The 17,090-nt window shown below is 40.5% G+C and overlaps 1 long non-coding RNA gene across 1 annotated transcript; it reads right to left on the bottom strand.

Annotated features, from left to right (window-relative positions):
• Positions 1 to 318: 318 nt before the first annotated feature.
• LOC140694531 (uncharacterized) lies at positions 319 to 10,774 on the bottom strand. The gene is made up of 3 exons (XR_012070146.1): positions 10,416 to 10,774; positions 8,182 to 8,294; positions 319 to 1,305 (listed from the first exon to the last, which is right to left on the bottom strand). It is a non-coding gene; the product is annotated as an uncharacterized lncRNA (long non-coding RNA).
• Positions 10,775 to 17,090: the final 6,316 nt, after the last annotated feature.

The following is a 17,090-nucleotide window of genomic DNA, read 5'->3' as shown; positions in this document are numbered from 1 at the left end:
AAATAGCTCTTCATTTGGAGCCTCTTTGAGACCCTAGCAATTGTTTGTTTTTGAATGGATGGGTTGATTGTTGAATATGTATTTATTGACCACTGTTTGCATCTATTTTTACAAGTGAAATGGTTCTAATATTCTTTTCTCAAACTTTACTTAATTAGGTATCAAGGTTACATTAGCTTCATGAAATGTGGAATGTTTTCTTTTGTGACTTACAGGAAAAGATTATTTGATATTAGAATTATTTGTTCCAAAAATGTTTGGTAAAGGTTCTTATGTCTAGTGTGTGTGTGTAAACTTTTAAATAAAAAGTCAAGTCAGTTAATGTTTTAAAACAGTTTAAACATTTTGCATATATACTGGCAGAGACACACACAGTGACTACTATCACTCTCCTGTTGCTTGCTTTTTTAAAATAAATATTGAGAAAATGCAACTAAAATTTATCAAATTATACATATGCTATAAATGTCATGATGCCACAAATACCATGTGCCAGTAACCTAAAATGAAAAATATATATATATTATTTCTTTTTACTATCTTGGAGAAATGCACCAAGGAATGAAATTTATTTTTCAAAAAACAAAAGTCAAAGAATGATAGTTATTTTAAATTTAAGGATTACTGTTCTATGAAGGATGTAGGCAAAATTAAAAGGTGATAAAATTGAGGGAAATTCGTTAAGTAAGAAACTGACAAGGAATTCAAATCTTGGATAAACAGAGAATGTCTAAAATCAACTCAATACAAACATCCACAGAAAAATATAAACAGGCAATTTACCAAAAACAAAATTAATACCCCAAAATTCTAAGAACATTAGACAATGATCAAATTTACTTGTCATTAAAGGGAAAGAAAACAAATAAAAAAAATATAACAATTTACACCTATTTTTCCTGGCAAAAAATGCTAGGAAAATACCAGTGTTCACTGGAAAGTGACAGCATGGCAACCCCCATGCACACATTATAGAGGTGTAGATGGTGTATTCATCACGAAGAGTGATCTGGAAAAAACGTGGTCAAGTTAAATGTGTGCACACCTCCAGAGTCAAAAATGTTCTCCCTAGGAATATACCCTAGAAAAATTTCACGCTGAGTTCTTTGTAGTGGGAAAATGTTGTTCATAAGATTCAAATTCACATACTTCTTCAGGTGTGTGGGCTAATTCTCCCCGGGCAGTAGGCAAAAGAGGCCAGGACCTCTGAAAGATGGACATAGAGCAGACTTAAGAAAAGCAATACCAGCCATGGGGATTCAGAGACGCAGGTCCAAATCAGGCTTCCACACATCACCACACCACCTGCAACAGAATCATCAGTTATAAGTATATTTTTTAAATTGTATTTCCATTACATAAATACATCATGTCACCTTGTTCCATATTAGTATACACAGAGAATGTCTTTTCAGCCTCTACTAAATATTGCAATGTATGCATGTAATAGTTTCCTTGACCATCACTGACAGACTATTTTTTAGTAAGATTTTAATGTTAAGAATATTTTTAGATTTATAGAACAGTTGCAAAGATAGTATCAAAAGGATATACCATTCACCAAGTTTTAATTTCCTTTAATGTTATTTTCTTGCAGTTTCATGGTTTGTTTGTCAAAACTAAGAACCCAGATTGTACATTCTACTCTCGACCTCCAGTTATTATTCAGATTTCACTTGTTTTTCTATTAATATCCTATTTCTACTCCAGAATCCAATCCATATGCCACACTGCACAATTGTCATGTCTCCTTACTATCCTTTTGATCTTTCCATGTTTTTCATGAACTTCACAGTTTTGAGAAGTACTGGTCAGGTATTTTGTAACCGTCCTTCAATTTTGAACTTTCTTATATTTTTATAACTGAATTGGGCTTATAAACTTTTGGGAGGAAGAGCACAGTGTTGAAGCACCCTACTCTTCACATCAAGTCAGAGTCCCCACATGACATCACTGGTGACATTAAACTTGATCACTTGGTCATGGACCTCTGTGCCAGATTTCTTCATTGAAAGTTCCATTTCACTTTCCCTACTTTATTCTGTGCACTCAAGTCACTAACTGCAGGCCACCCTCAAAGGAAAGTAGGTGAATACTTATGGTTTGGAATTTCTTCAATAATAAATTCAACAGAATTTTATAGGTTTACCAATAGTTAGCAGTTATCAAAATGATTAGTAAATATCTTTTACATCCTTCTTTGTATTATATATTGGGTGGATGAGGGGCAGGAGAAGTCTCCATGCTGGCCACAGGTGTTCTTACACTGAAATCTTGCTTTAAAATTCAAAAATCCATCAATTAATAAAATAAAGCACTTTCTTCATTACAGAATATATTTAAACATACCTCAGGAAACAGATTTCCATGTTTTCAAATACACTTGTTAAACACCATAACTGATAAAATAACCTTTGCAACCTCTTTGGTAAGTTAAAAATAAAAGTCCTTCATTTTTCACAGAACTAGAATAAATCATAAAATTTATATGGAATCACAAAAGACCTAGAATTGGCAAAGCATTACTGAAGAAAAAGAAAGAGGCTGGAGGAATAACTCTCCCAGACTTCAGACAATACTACAGAGCTGCAGTAATCAAAACAGCATGGTACTGGTACAAAAACAGACATGTAGATCAATGGAACAAAACAGAGAGCCCAGAAATGAATCTACAAACTTGGTCAATTAATCTTTGACAAAGGGGACAAGAACATACAATGGAATTAAGACAGTCTCTTCAGCAAATGGTGTTGGGAAAATTGGACAGCAGCATATGAATCAATGAAATTATAATAATCCCTCACACCTTACACAAAAATGAACTCAAAATGGATCAAGGACTTAAACATAAGACAAGATACAATAAACCTCCTAGAAGAAAACATAGGCAAAATATTATCTCACATACATTTCAGCAATGTTCTCCTAGGACAGTCTACCCAAGCAATAGAAATAAAAGCAAGAATAAACATGTGGGACCTAATTAAACTTACAAGCTTTTGAACAGCAAAGGAAACTATAAAGAAAACAAAGTGACAACCTAGGGAATGGGAGGAAATATTTGCAGAAGATGAAACCAAGAAGGGCTTGATCTCTAAAACATATAAACAGCTTATATGACTTAGTAAGAAAAAAAAAAACAAAAAACAACCCAACCCACAAATGAGCAGAAGACCTAAACAAGCATTTCTCGAATGAAGTTGTACAAATGACCAATAGGCACATGAAAAAGTGCTCAATATCTCTAATTGTAACAGAAGTGCAAATCAAAACTAAAATGAGGTATCACCTCACACCAGTCAGAATGGCCATCATTCAAAAGCCCATGAATGATAAATGTTGGGGAGGCTGTGGAGAAAAGGGAACCCTCCTACACTGCTGGTGGGAATGCAGTTTGGTGCAGCCATTGTGGAAAACAGTATGGAGATTCCTCAAAAGACTAAAAATTGACTTACCATATGACCCAGCAATCCCACTCCTGGGCATATATCCAGAAGGAACCCTAATTCAAAAAGACACTTGCACCCCAATATTCACAGGAGTACTATTTACAATAGCCAAGACATGGAAACAGCCTAAATGTCCATCAACAGATGACTGGGTAAAGAAGTTGTGGTACATGTATGCAATGAAATACTATTCAGCCATAAAATGACAACATAATGTCAGTTGCAGCAACATGGATGTCCCTGGAGAATGTCACTCTAAGTTAAGTTAAGCCAGAAAAAGAAAGAAAACTACCATATATCACTCATATGTGGAATCTAAAAAAAAAAGAAGACAAATAAATATAAAACAGAAACAGACTCACAGACATAGAATACAAATTTGTCATTGCCAGTGGGAAGGGGAGTGGAAAGGGACAGACTAGGAGTTTGAGATTTGTAGATAATGACAAGTAAATATAGAATATATAAACAAGTTTATATGGTATAGCACAGGGAAATTTATTCAAGATCTTCTGGTAGCTCATGGTGAAAAATAATATAAAAATGAATATATGTATCTTCATGTGTGACTGAAAAATTGTGCTATAGACCAGAAATTGACACAACATTGTAAACTGACTACAACTCAATTAAAAAAAATCTTTAAAAGCAATCATATTTTAAATGGCATTAGAAATAAATAAAACATTTAGGAATAAATTAAATTAGGTAGATAAAATATCCATACACCTAAAATGACAAAACGGTAATGAGCAAACTGAGAAAAACAGAAACAAATGTTAACAGTTTCCATGGTTATGAATTGGAAGAATAATACTGAAAAATGTCTATACCACTCAAAGCTGTCTATAGATTCAATGCAATCCTTATCAAAACTCAAATGACTTTTACACAGAAATAGAGAAAGCAATCCTAAAACTTGTATGGAACCACAAAACACCCCTAATGTCAAGTCAACCTGGTTAAGAACAAATCTAGAGATACCACGCTCCCTAATTTCAAATTTTATTACAAAGCTTTAGTAATCAAAATGGTAGGTAATGCCGAAAAACAGAGATCAAGCCCAATGAAACAATCAGAGTTCAGAAATAAACCCATCCAAATGCAGTCAACAAATATTTCACAAGGGAGCCAAGAAGAAGTACTGGGGAAAACACAGTCTTTTCAATAAACTACACTGGAAAACTGGATAATGACCTACAGATGAACACAAATGGACCCTGTTCTTGCAGCACTCACAAAAATTAACTCAAAGTGGACCGAAGGCTTAAATGTAAGACTTAAAACTGTAAAACTACTTGAAGAAAACATAAAGATAAAGCTCCTTAGTGTGGTTTTGGCAAATATATTTTGGATATGACACCAAAGTTACAAGCAACAAAAGCAAAAATAAGCAACTGAAGCTACAGCAAACTTAAAAAAAAAGTTCATAGCAAAATAAACAATCAGCAAATGTAAATGCAGCTGCAGAACAGGAGAACATATACGCAAACCATTTCTTCATTTTTTAACCAAAAAAACATTTTTGATAAACTATATAATAACTCATAAAATACTAGCAATCAAATAAAAAATAAAAATTAAAAATGGGCTAAAGGACCTGAGTAGACTTTCTTTTCCCAAAAAAAAGACATACAAATCACCAACAGATATTGAAAATATACTAATCATCAGGGAAATGCAAACCCAAACCACAATGAAACATTACCTCACACCTGTTAGAATGACTATTATAAAAAATAAAAAACAAATATTTGCAAGAATATGAAGAAAATGTAACTCGTGAACTTTTTGGGTGGAAATGTAAATTGGTACAATCGAATGAAAGTAAGAGACTTAAACTGGAGTCCACCTTACACTACTCACAAAAATTAACTTACAATAGATTAAAGAGTCAACTGTATGACTTGAAACCATAAAACAAAAAATCATAGAGGAAAATCTCCTCGACCTTGGTCTTGGGAATAATGATTTTTTGGATATGACTCCACAGGACAGGCAACAAAAGCAAAAGCAAAAAGAAACAAGTGGGACTAAGTCAATGTAAAAACTTTAGCATAGGAAAAAAATTGAAAAAATAAAAAGGCATCCTATGCAATGGGAGCAACTATTAGTGAACCATCTTTTGATGAATGGTAGTTACTCAAGTATATAAATGAATCATACAACTTAACAGCCAAAAAAAATCTAAGTTAAAAATACTGGCTCTGAATAGACAATTTTTCCAAAGAAGACATAAAAATGTCCAACATGAAAAGCTGTTCGATGTCATTACTCATCAGGGAAATGCAAATCAAAACCACGAGACCATCTCTCACCCATTACAATGGATACAGTCAAAAAAGACAAGTGATTACAAGTATTGGCAAGGATGTGGAGAAAAGAAAATCCTTGTGCATTGTTGGTAAAACTGTAAATTACCACACTCACTATGAAAATCAGTTTGGAGGTTCTGCCAAAAATTAAAAGTAGTATCCAGTTTTCCCAGCACCATCTGTCAAAGAGACTGTCCTTTGGCCGCTGAATGCGCTTTAGTCCCATCTCAAATATCCGTTGACATTTTATGCCAGGGTTTACTACTGGGCTCTCTATTCTATTCCTTTCTTAGACTACATGTGTATTTTAATACCAGCATCATGGTGTCTCATGACTATAGCACTGTGATACAGTTTTAAAGCAGAAAGTGTGATGACTCCCAGTTTATTCCTTCTCAGGCTTGCTTTGGTATTTGGGTCTTTTGTGGTCCCATCAAAACATTTAAAGATGGACTTCTATCTTTGAAAAATGTTATTGGAATATTGACAGAAATTGCACTGAACCTGTAAATGCCTTTGGGTAGTATGGACATTTTAGCATTAATTCTTCTGGTCCATTAACCATACATCTGGTCCAGTATATCTTTCTACTTGTTTTGACTTCTTCAACTTTTTCCATAAAAGTCTAATTATAGTTTTTAAAGTACAAATTTTTCACTTCCTCAGTTAAGTTTATTTTTAAGTATTTTAATGGTTTTAAGGCTATTTTGAAAGGGGAAAAGCTAGTGTCTTCAACAAATGCTGTTGGTTACACTGGAAAACCACATGCAGAAAAATGAAATTGGACAGCTACCTTCCATCACTCAGAAATATAATTTAAAATGGATTAAAGACTGAGAGGTAAGATCTGACACTACAAAACTCCTAGAGGAAAACATAGAGAAGAAGCTACTTAACACTGGTTTGGGCAATAATTTTGGGATATGACCCCAAAAACACAAGTCAGAAAAGCAAATATCAACAGGTGGGACTACATCAAACTAAAAAGCTCCTGCACAGCAAAAGTAACAATCAGCAAAATATAAAGCCTAATACAGAGTAGGACAGAATCTCTGCAAATCATATATGGGATGAGGGGTTAGTATCAAAATATATGTGGACCTCATACAACACAATAGCAAAACAAAAAAAAAAAAAGCCAAACATCCAATATAAAAAATGGGCAGTAAAATTAAATCTATATTTTTCCAAAGAAGACACCCAAATACACAAAAGTGTACATGAAAAGATGTGCAACATCACTAACATTTAGGTAAATGCAAATCGAAACTGGAATGAGATATCCCCTGCCTCCTGTCAGAATGATCATCACCAAGAAGACAAGAGACAAGTGCTGGCCAGGACGAGGACAAAAGAATACCCCTGTGCACTGTCAGTGAGGATGTAACCTGGCTCAGCCACTATGGAAAAGCTGCAGAGGTTACCCAAAACTTAAAGACAGAGCTACCATATGCTCCAGCAGTCCTCCTTCCTGGTGAGCATCTGAAGGGAGTGAAAACAGGATATTGAAAAGATAGCTGCACTTGCATGTTTATTATAATGTTATTCACAATAGCCAAGATATGGAAATGACCTGAGTGTGCAACAATGGATGAACAGATAAAGAAGAAGTAGCATTTATACAGAATGGAATATTATTCTGCATTGAGAAAGAAAGAAATTCTGCCATTTGTGATATTACAGATGGACATTGAGGGCTTTATGCTTAGTGAGATGAACTAGACAGAGAAAGATAAATGTAAGATATCAGGTATACATGTAAAAAAACAAACAAACTCTTAGAAACAAAGAGTAGAATGGTGTTGGGGTGGAGGAACTGTGGAGACATTAAAGGGTACAAACTTGCAACCCGAAGATAAATAAGTCATGCAGATCAAATGCACAACAGAGTGATTACAGAAAACAGTGACGTATCAGTCTTCAAAGTTGCTAAGATACTATCTTGTGAATGTTCTTGTCACAAAAAATAAAGAAAATTATACTTGTGAGTCATGTGAGAGGTGTTAGTTAAAGCTGTTTGTGGTCACATTGCTGCATGTAAGTGGATCAAATCAACACACTGCAGACTGTGAAAAAAGAAAAAGTAGAACTGCATGATTTCACTTACACATGTAATCTAAAAAAGCCAAATTCACACAAACAGAGAACAGAGTGGTGGTTGTCAGGGCCTGGGAGTCAGGAAGTGAGAAGATGCTCAAAGAGCACAAACGTTCAGGTTTAAGATGAGTGAGTTCTGGGAAATCTCACGAACAGCACAGTGACTACAGCTAACAATGCTGTATTATTTATCTGAAAGTTGCTGAGAGCAGATCTCAAAAATTCTCATCACAAAAGGGAATTAGGTGAGTTTATGGAAGCAACCTTACTGTGAAAATCACTCACAATATATATGTGTATCAAGTCACCACATTACTTACTGGTAGGCCTGTGTCCTGGGTCACTGTCTAAGAAGCATTCCACCAGAGTTGTCTCTCAGGACTCAGACTTCAGGTAGTCTATTTCACTTCATGGGTGAACATATTCAAATGGCCTGTGTATAAAATAAGAATATAATGATTAATAGTTCATTGTGAATGGCTCCCAGAATGTGTTTTAAAATTTTTGTTCCCATGCTTACATTTCACACTACTGGAACAAAATCAAATATGAGCCAACACAAATGGCACATTAGAACAATGATAACAGAGTCCTGAACACAAAGATTCAATGTTTCTTCCTGATGTTTTCTAATCAGAAGTGTTTTTAAAAATATTTGAACTCACCAATTCCTAGGTGACAGCTGAAAGTGACAAAATCAGAGAACCCAAAATGGCAGATGATCCTGTAAGTGATTACAGATGTTGCTACATTTTGTGCCAGAAATTAATTATCTATTAGAAAGTTACATAAAAATACTTGAAGTTCAAACCCTGGAATGCTTCCCAATTTTGTTAAACTCATGTTATTATAATGTCTGTGTCTATTTAGCTGATGAGGTAGGTGAAGATAAAAAGTGACCTGTTCCTCTGTGTTTAGTACAATTAAAATAACTAACAATAATTATGCAATGCTTTTAAGAAATCAGGTTAGATCTGGAATACAAATGGAGATATGAAAATGCTTTTCCTTGTTCTATACATGAGTAGTAGCCCATCATGTACAAATATGTCAGATGACAAGGTATCTTCATGTTAAAAAAAAATGCCATCACAACAAAGGAAAGCTTTACTGATTGTACTGAAAATAAAAGGAAAAAAATAGAATTGGAAAAAGATCATGTTGACATAAAAATGCTCATGGTCACAGATACTATAGAGAAGCAACTGTGGCAGATGTATGAAGACGTAGAAGCCATCACTCATCCACTGAATGTGATTACACCAAATTGTGACTTAATCATTTCATAAACTTGACAGACAACATTTCTGCTTCTATAATTTAAGATATAACCTTTAAAATGCTGTATAATGAGAGGTGTGATGTTCTAGTATCTGTTCTAAGAAGTGCGTTAGACACACATAAGAATAGCCAATGGTCAGAAAGATCACATGTTATCAGCTACCACCCCATGCAAATTAATGGCATTTAGCAGATATTCATATATGTGTGTACATATATAAAATGTGTATTAGTATATATGTAAATCAAATAAAATATTAGATTATAATCTAATGTAAAATCATATCAGCAAAAGCACTGTGCTGACATAAGTGTCCTGGTGTAAACAGATTACGATTTTTTATTGAGTTATCATAATGGGATAATATTGTGAACCAAATAGAAATTGTAAAAAAAGTTATTAAAAAAAAAAACCTGACTACATGAAAAGATGCACAATTACTATAAGGCCTCTTCCCTTATTTACTATCAGTGTCAGAAAGTCACTTGGAATAGGTTAGGAGAATTAAAAACTCTAACAAGACACAAGAATGCACTCTCTGTTAAAGAAAATAAACCAAAGGAAAAAACGAATGGACAATTAAGATCCTACAGATAAAAATACCAATTTTTATGGGAAATAGGCTTAAAATAAAAAATAAGGAGATTATAGTCTAATGTCACCTTTTGAATAAAGATATACATTAAGCTGAATATCTTTGTATTTTGCACTTATGAAGAGAAAATGTATTTGCAATGAAAAAGCAGCCATTGTCCTGCCTTTTCAGTATTCTGAAGGTTTAGGTTTGAATATATTTCATCTTAAATGGTCTTAAGCACTATGCAGTGGTTGGTGTTTTTAAAATACCACTGTGTCTGGAGCTTCTGAAAGTGATTCAAAAATTTTTTAATTATATTTTTGTAATAATTTGGTAGTGGCCTGGATATTATTTTTAACAAGACTACTCACCCTGGAATGCTGCAAGGTTTTTTCAGTGAGTTTATATTTACACATATTTAAGATTGTCACTATATTTTGAGAAAATGTCAGCCGTGGGAGTATTCTGACTTGAAAATGAGATAAGCTGAGAAGCATATTGTAAGTATAAAATAAATGATTGCATTCCTTTAAAGAAAGGAAAGTAAAAGCATAATAAACTCTTACTTCGACACACTTAAAATATACACGTTAACGTAATGTGTTTTTACACACTTCTCTTTAACTCTTTCAGTACTTTCTCAGCCCCTTTCTCATTACACCCGCATCCCCGATCCTGAACCGCGCTGTACACACCTCCGATCACGCTGGGGAGGGGGGACCCGGGCGGCGAGGACCAGGGGCGCGGACACCCCCGCGGCCCGGATGGACACGGACAATCACCCGCTCCCAGCGGGCGAGGAGAATAGTCGAAGCGGGCCCGCCAGCGCACCCGTCCCCTCCTGCTCTGCCGGCCGGGGCCCCAGCTCGGTCAGGTCCACACACACCCCGATAGGAAGCCAGCTCAGGCCGCGGGAAACTGGCATAACTTCAGACACCCGGCGGGGAGCGTCCTCCTCCCGCGGACACGCGAGCCGCGCGGCCCCGGAGCCGCCATGGCTGCCCCCGCTCCGTCCTGAGGAAAACAAGCTCTGCCCCCAGGGAAGACGCTGGCTGCTGACGCGGACTGCGCATGCGCACCGCTACCTAAGACACGCTGGCTTCGCGCGCCCCCTGTAGGTCCTCGAGGGCGGTGCAGGATACTCAGAACTCACTATAGAACACATGACCTCTCCCAGCCAGGAAGCTAAATCACTGGAAATCTCAGTGCCCTGGCCTCTTTGTTGATGGCACTCGTGATGCTCTCATCCAGCCATGCCTGATCTCTTGCCTGGCACATGCCTCAGTCCTTGGAATCCCGCCTGAATCAGATTCTGTTCTGGAGGAAGGACAGGTGCAGAAGAATCTCAAAATTCCTGACTTAGAAGATGATCAGGAACCTAAACTCAACTCTGGCAACTCCCTGGGGTCCTCTGAGGAGTGTGGTTCTGTCAGAACCATCTGCCCTGTGTCAGGAGCAGACCAAGCCTCAGGTAGCTTAGAAGGGCTATCATGCAGCCCATGCTTTGGACGGTCCTCAGTTCTGACCTGCATGATCTTGAGACACTTTTGTGACTCCTAACACTCTGTTTTCTCATACCTATAGTGATGGTTATTGATGACTAACTGAATTATGCTCTTACAATGCGCAGGTGCTATTGTTCCTCAGATAACAGAATGTTTTGAAGGGATCAACTGCTTATCACTCCCCTCTAATCAAATATCTTTTTAAAGCACCAGTTCCTGAGGTGTTGGCAGTTTCTGCTCTGAGCTCCAGATCCTGATCCTGCCAGTGGTCTATAGTGATGCCAGTGTGTACATGCTCTTCCTTGTGCACCGGTGTGGAAAGGAGACAGCTCATTCCCCTACATGAGGCTGCAACATGCTGAAACTCAAAGCAGGCACAATGAAGAATCAGCTAGAGTCCCCGGTACCAGCTGTCCCAGGTAGAAACATCACCTTCACCACTGTGTTTCTGTGCTCCTATCAGGCCTTCACTACTCCCAGCAGGCCATGCATGAGCAGTGTGAAAGGTGACCGCCTGTCCCAGCACAGCATGGTGGTGATGATCCCTCCTTATCTGTTTGTCTTTGGAATGTCCCCACACCTCTCTGAGCTTCACTTTGCTCTTCTCACAGGCAGGGTTGTACAGGCATGAACCTCACAAGGTTATGGTAGGAAGTCACGGTAGCTGCTCACCCAGTGGCAGGCTCTGCCCAGAGGGCTGCTGGGAGTGCTGTGTGTCTTCACACTTGTCCTTCACTCTCCCCAATGAAAACACTCTTGGCCTTATCCTTCCCTGGCCTGCGGCCTTTCTGTGCTTGCAAAAGAACATGGAAACAATCTGCAAAGAAGTTTTGAGGTTCTGTCCGTCTGGTCCAGGAAATGCTGACTCTGCTACATGTGCGGGTGGGTGGGCTCTCATGGGAGGGGCTGGGGCAGGGCTTCCCTTTGCAATAAGCTGCCACACCCAGGCCTTTCCATGATCCAGACTCCTGGGACCAGGGTGCAAGTCCCCAGCTCCCCACTTGTCAACCATGTGACCTGGGCAACTTTCTCAAACCCAAGCTTTGTCCACCCAAGGTCAGCAGAGATGGAGGATAACAGGATGTCCTGCACAGAGTGTCTGTGCAGATTAAGTGAGATAGAACAGACAGAACAGTGGGCAGGCCTGGCCCATTTGTTGGCAGAAGGGAATTCACCGTGTGCAACCAGGTCCGCGTGTCACCCAGCAATCTGCCCAGAGGCTTAGCCACTCCATCGCTATCACGCATCTGAAGTCCACTTAACCACATGGGAGAGAAACAAACATATCTTCTGAGTGTAGCTGCCACAGGGAAAATTGCATCTGAGCAGGCAGTCAGACCAGAGGGTGATCAGGAAGGTGGAAAATGCCCCCTGGGTTTGAGCAGAGTGGAGCTGCCCTCCAGAGCCTGGGGTTAGTGAGGATGGGTTTGTAGAAATGCCCCTCTCCTTAACCCATCAATGCTGGGTCCTGTGGGTACTGAGTCCCACAATCGGTGTGGTGCTAGTGCCCTCAGCACAGAGAAAACCCCAGGGATTCCCACAAGGCTCTGTCCATGTCCTCTGCTTGCTGAACTCCCACTCTGATTGGTGACCCCACCTGGGATGCATAGAGGAGGAGAGGCAGAGGTCTGTGCTGTCAACATCACTGCTCTACCCTGGGAATCTGGCACACAGTAGGTGCTCGGTAAGTCATTTTTTAATGAATAGCGATACTGGGTCCATTTTCTGTAGGTGTCTGTGCCCCCAGATCAGGGACCCCTTGGGGCTCACCTCACAAATGACATGAAATAATAATCCCACCAGGAGCAACAACAGCTCCTCAGAATAAGTGGGATTTTCCAAGCACTCTCCACCTGTTGCAAAGGCCTCCCAGCAGGGAGGTGGGCTGTGAGGGGCAGCACTGCACTCGCCACTGTGACAAGAAGAAAGCCAAGGGCCGCAGAGAGGAGTGCCTTTCCAGTGTCACTGCTCACTTTCCCACTTTTTGGGAGACTGGGAGGCTTTTCTGCTATATTCTGGGCCTGAAGCTCCAATAGTGTGTGGATATGACTCCCTCCCTGGAGCAGGGAACCACTAAGTGACCTGTCACTTGTCACCAAGAAGACAGACTCATTCCAGCTCATTGTGCCACCTGCAGGTTGTGCTAATAGCAGGATCCTGTGGGAGACATCACACTCTCCCAACCTGGAAACAGGCGAACAGCCCACAGGTTTCCTGGAGAGGATGGTCACATGGCCTCGATCTGGCCAATCAGCATTTTCCATCCTCTCTGGCCACTGTGATTGGCTAAGGGCTGGGTACCAGCCCAATCAGGCTCCACGGAGGTCAGGCCTAGTTGCTGGAATCCTGGGAGCAGAGAAGTTCTATTTCAGTTGGGAGTTGAGGGGTGGTGATGTCAGCCTGTGGCAGTTGGTGGCTGTCTTGCTCTCATAAAGGCAGGGCGATGTGAAGATGGCACCAGTGGCAGAGCCCAGAGGTGGGGAAGGATGACTTCTGCCGATGTCTCTGAGCACCAGGTACAGCCCTGCCTGAAGCTGTCTCCGTGTTGACATCTCAGGTAAGTCATTCTCTCCTGCACTGTTTGTTTCCTTAAGTCACTTTGGTTTTCTGTCACTTAAGAACAATTTTTGACTATTCCTTCAAGCTGGCTAAATGGAGTCCCTGGAACTGCAAAAGTGTGGTGACAGGCAATGATGTGGCTAATAGACTCCAGAGGCCTCTGTTCAAACAGGGGGTTGTAAATGACAAGGGAGAGTAAACATGGCCTCAGGGAACAGATTTGCTAGTGGCAGCTCCCAGTTCCTGGATATTAGAGTGCACACACTCAGCCAGGTCTCAGCTCTGCTGTCACACCTGCTAACCCACACCTCTCCTCTCCCACGTGCCTGGCCTCGGGGCTGGACACCCCAGGGCAACTGAAAAAGCCCAGGGCTTTGTGTTGTAATTTACACAGGCTGTCTCCACTTCTGAGTGTGAGGGTGACTGGGTTCCAGTTTACAGAGGAGAAAACAGACTAGAGGGGCTCGCTGGTGAGCTGTGGGGGTGGGACCCCAAAATACCATCTGACCTATGACTTCAGAGTGGGCAGCCTCCCCACCCTCAGCCAGGATGCTTGCTAAGCCTAGGGGCTCAGAAGTCCTGCTCACTCCAGCACTCCTCCTAGAGGTGAGGGTGGGGAGGGGAGGGGAGGGGTGGGCTCTTCTCTATATAACACTCACCCCTGCAAGGGCACACGTATGACCTCACAGTCTGTCATTCCTTCCTTATGACCTGGACCTCCTTGGCCGGGCATGAGAGGCGCCTTGATGTGTGAGCACTGCAGTCCATGGGTGCATACTTGGGCAGGTGCACCATGACTGAGAGGACAGCAACACAGGTTAAGCCCCCCCATGCTCAGATAATTACATTCTGGAACTGAGCGGTGTCCAGGGGTCAGGTGGCCAATTCTGGCCTTAGGGGCAAATTCTTATCATCCAGGTGGCTGATTTTTAAGTTAAATTACACATTTGCAATCCAATAGTCAAGCCCATTTCTAAGCAGCCTCGTAGCCTCTCAGCTTTTACCCCTCGCTGGGACCATGTTCTTAGCTTCAAACTGAGTGCCATAATGGACATGAATGTGTCCTTTTCATGTGTCACCTTCAGAGTAAGGGACCGCCCAAACTCTCCTCCCTTCCCCTTGTCAACACCTCCACACAGGGAGTGGGGCAATTTTGATGCAGTTGTGCAAATGTGTGAGCTAAGGATTTAGAATGACCAGGCTAGAAGGGGCCTGCCCCACATGGCAGGGCAGGTGGTCTGGCAGGGGAGTGATGGTTCACTTGTGAAACCTCAGCTGGTGTCAGGCAGCGACAACAGACTGGCAGCCAAGGGCTCAGCTGGTGCAGAGTAAGCGGATTAAATGTGTTCACCCAGACGCCTTGGGAGTGGCAGCCCTGGAGTATGACTACAAGTGAGGAAGGTGGAGGGTCCCCAGTGCCTGGACCTCCACCTTCTAAAAATCAGGACTGAGATGTGGCTTTGAAATCAGAACACTGGGGCTCAAAGCTTCCCCCACCACTTGGTCAATAATTCAAAGCAAATGAGCCTCAGTTTTCTCATGTGTAAAATGAGAACGTTGAAGCCTCTCCCTCTGAGGGTGTGGAGGGAAGTAAATGCGGTGACAGCAGAGCACAGGAGCTGTCTGGGCTGAGCCTGCACACAGGCAGGCCGTTGTTGCTGCCATGACCACTGTCTTCCAGGGCAGGGTCTGCACTCTCTCCCTGTGAAGGTCCAGACAGTAAACATTCTAGGCTTTGAGGGACCTACAGTCCCTGTCACAACTACCACCCTCTGCTGTTGGAGGGCAAAGGCAGCTCCTGCAGTAGGTAGTCCAGGCTCGCACCTCCGCTTCCTGAGTGTGTGTTCCTGAGATATAACTGTCAAATAATGTTGTTGGCTTTAGGTGTGCAGCATAATGATTTGTTACATGTACATATTGTGAAATGATCACCGCATTAAGTTTAGTTGACGTCTGTCATCACCCATAGTCACACACTATTTTCCTTGTGATGAGAAATTTTAAGAGGTACTCTCTTAACAACTATCAAGTGCACAATGCAGTGTTGTTAACTACAGTCACCCTGCAGTACGTTATGACCCCAGGACTTGTTTGTCTTATAACTGGAAGTTTGTACCTTTTGATTATCTTCACCAATTTCAACCACCCCCTCCCTCACCTCTGGCAATCACCAACCTGATCTCTGTTTCTATGGGTTTCGGTTGATTTTGTAGATTCCACATATAAATGAGATCATGGGTATTAGTCTTTCTCTGTGTTATTTATTTCACTTAGCATAATACCCTGAAGGTCCATCCAAGTTGTCACAAATGGCAGGATTTCAATTTTTTAATGTCTGAATAAGATTCCATTATATACATATATATACACACATATACATATATATATATGTATGTGATGCATATATATATGATGCATGTATATATGATGCATATATACATATATATACACACATATAAGCATATATACATATACACATATATATATATGCTATATATACACACACACACACACACACACGTATCACATTTTCTGTATCCATTCACCTGTTGATGGACACTTAGGTTGCTTACATATCTTGGTTATTGTAAATAATGATGCAGTGAACATGAGGGCACTATTGTCTCTTTAAATAGTGATTACATTTCCTTTGGATATATTCCCAGGACTGGACTTGCTGGATAACATGAGAGTTTTAATTTTAAATTTTGGGGGAGCCTCCTTACTCTTTTCCAGAGTGACGGCACCAGTTTACATTCCCACCAATGTTGCACAAGTTTCCCTTTTCCCCACACCCCCGCCAGCACTTGTTATCTCTTGTAGCTTGATGACAGCCATCCTGAAAGTGGGAGGGGATATCTCACTGTGATTTTGACTTGCATTTCCTTGATGATGAGTGATGTTGAGCGCCTTTTCATGTACCTGTTGGCCATCTGTGTGCCTTCTTTGGAAAAATGTCTATTCAGTTTCTCTGCCCACTTTTTAAATCAGATTGCTTGTTTTTTGCTGTTGAGTTGTAAGAGTTCTTTATATGTTTTGGGTGTCAACCCCTTATCAGATATATGGTCTGAAAGTACTTTCTCCCCTTCTGTCTGTTACCCTGACCACTGCTTTCTGGATGACGGGGGTCCAGGCACTTGGGAATCTCTGCTTCTCACGTGTTTCCAATGGTGGGTGGGTGAGGGCTGTGTTCTGATAAAACTGTGCATAACCGTCAGTCACTACCCCTTCTGCTAGGAGGTGACTCTGAAGAGTGCAGTGAGGGCAGGGATGTTTCCCTGAAGTCATCATTTAGATGGTCATGTG

The sequence above is a fragment of the Vicugna pacos genome, unplaced genomic scaffold (genome assembly GCF_048564905.1).
Source record: "Vicugna pacos unplaced genomic scaffold, VicPac4 scaffold_21, whole genome shotgun sequence".
Classification (NCBI taxonomy): Eukaryota; Metazoa; Chordata; class Mammalia; order Artiodactyla; family Camelidae; genus Vicugna; species Vicugna pacos.
Note: the sequence above shows the minus strand (reverse complement) of the source record. Positions and strands in the feature narration are given on the sequence as shown.